Source organism: Phoxinus phoxinus (assembly GCF_949152265.1).
Source record: "Phoxinus phoxinus genome assembly, chromosome: 8".
NCBI lineage: Eukaryota > Metazoa > Chordata > Actinopteri > Cypriniformes > Leuciscidae > Phoxinus > Phoxinus phoxinus.
The window spans coordinates 38,297,866-38,300,365 of NC_136883.1; the positions used below are offsets into that span (position 1 = coordinate 38,297,866).

Sequence of the window (2,500 nt, forward strand, 5' to 3'; positions counted from 1 at the left end):
ATAGTCAACATGAAGACGAGACGTGTTTCAAAGGTCATCGATGTTTTTCACTCTACGATGATTACACACATGAAGAACGAACAGAAATACCAGCTTCGCATTACTTCTCTTTCTTTACACTGAGCAATTTACTACAACAAACATGTTTAGATTTTAGATTTTGAGCAGGATGGGTTACTGCTCAAATAAATAAATAAATAATAAATGACAGGGCAGCTCTTCTGGAAATGCTCAATGGAACTGGATTCTCTATAAAATGGACGCACTTTAAGATCTCTCCAGTGTCTTGTGTATAGAGCCGTGCTTCCCCCGCTCATGTTCCTCGCCTGAACGCAGAGCATGCTGACACTGTAGTTAAAGGATAATTCCGGTATTTAACACCTTGAGTCTATATTGTAGTTTGTTTTGGATGAACAAGAGTGGTGGACGACATTTTTTTGACAATGGTTCCTCTCTCGAGTTTTTGACTATAAAAGAATTGGCCATGGACCCATTTAACATTGGAGTCAATGGGCATGTCCGAAAATGTCATTAAAACAGCCAATAATGTTCGTTTACAAAACTGTTAAACTCACCGAGTGGTTAGTGGTGTTCGTTGATGTTCCAGAAACAAAAAGTGTTGCGAAATACAGTTTCTGTCGTGTTTTATTCGTCATTGAGCGGAAGTTATACGGTTGTGAAGTGTCTGAAAAAATAGTTCCACTATAGCAAAATAAACGGATTGGAATCATATATTGCGACGATATATTGTTTATAATCATCAACGAACACCACTAACCACTCGGTGAGTTTAACAGTTTTGTAAACGAACATTATTGGCTGTTTTAATGACATTTTCGGACATGCCCATTGACTCCAATGTTAAATGGATCCATGGCCAATTCTTTTATAGTCAAAAACTCGAGAGAGGAACCATTGTCAAAAAAATGTTGTCCACCACTCTTGTTCATCCAAAACAAACTACAATATAGACTCAAGGTGTTAAATACCGGAATTATCCTTTAATATTGTGTGTTTGACGGGTTTGTTCAGGCTGAGGGAAATATGAGATTGAGTCAGACCCTTAATCCCAGTGTGCTCTGAGTTTACCAGCGTGATGTTCAGATGAAGTGTTGCATCGACTCGAGGTCAAGGGTCAAGGTCAACGGCGAGGTCAAGGTCGAGCGCACCGTTTCAGTGTGTGTGTCGACGTCTCACACGAGAAGCTGTCGGCAGTTAATTACTAAACATGGGTGTTCATTTAAATGTTAATGAATGTGAAACACGAGTGTGTGTGTGTGTGTGTGTGTGTGTGTGTGTGTGTGTGTGTGTGTGTGTGTGTGTGTGTGTGTGTGTGTGTGTGTGTGTGTGTGTGTGTGTGTGTGTGTCCGATCACATGCTCCGTCTCGCCGGAAAACATCAATCTACATTCAACTCAACTTATCCTTCATCATCCTTCTTCCCGTCGCCATAAAATGAAATGCTTCCCACTCGTATTTACGACATTGTGGTGCCGTTCGTGGAGCCATAGATCTACGAATCCATCCGCCGGAAACCGAAGCTTCCCGCGGGCCGCCATTGGCTAGCAGAGCATCACCGCTGTTAGCATTCCATTAATTCCCATTCATCTTGGCGTCACTTTGACAGCGAATAGCTTTACATCTGAGGCGTTTAAAGACTCCATTTGTCCTTTATTTATCTCTAAAGAAACACTGTTCTGAGGAGAACACTGTCAGCGGAGGGACAGATCTCTCAGATTTATTACGAACATCTTCATTTGTGTCCTGAAGATGAAGGACGGTCTTACGGGATCGACACGAGGAAGAGTTTTTATTCTGGGTGAACAATCGCTGTAATTATCAGCATCTAAACGTTCCGTTTGCAGGATTATAACACACGCTTCCAACGCTTATGAAAACCAGACAAATATTATATTAATGCTTCATGTTAAACATTATACAACATTGTGGTCAGGTGACATTAGTTCAGCACTGTCCGTATCGGTCACTAAACATTAAAAGTCATTTTCCTAAATTTAAATAAAATGTCAATATTATTTGAAAAAACTATTCAGAATTAGAAAACTGTTAAAAATTTGAAATATTGTCCAGGGTTATTATTATAACTAAACTCCTAGAAATAAAATTAAATACGGGAGAATTTTTTTATTTTATTTCAGAAATATTACTGTACTAAAAATAAGAAATAAATAAAAATGTATAAAAACAATAGACATTTAAATATATATATATATAAAATGACAAAAGTACACAAAGATGAAAGGTTAGTTGAAGTACTAGAATTACTTAAATAAAGCTGAATAGACATTTAAAAATATATCAAAATCATATAAGTAATAAAAGTACAAAAACCTAAACCAATATAAAAATAAAAGCTACTTAAAAACATAAATAAATCCTGAATATATAAATAATCCTAAAATGACTGCATTTGAGGAATAGAATTATAAAATTTGAAACCTAAAAATGAAAGGTCAGATCAAGAGCAGTGCATTGTGGGA

At 37.1% G+C, this 2,500-nt stretch overlaps 1 protein-coding gene across 1 annotated transcript in view; it reads right to left on the reverse strand.

Moving 5' to 3' along the window:
- The window catches only part of cplx3b (complexin 3b), a 39,449-nt gene that overhangs the window by 36,617 nt on the left and 332 nt on the right, over positions 1-2,500 (reverse strand). The window lies entirely within an intron of this gene.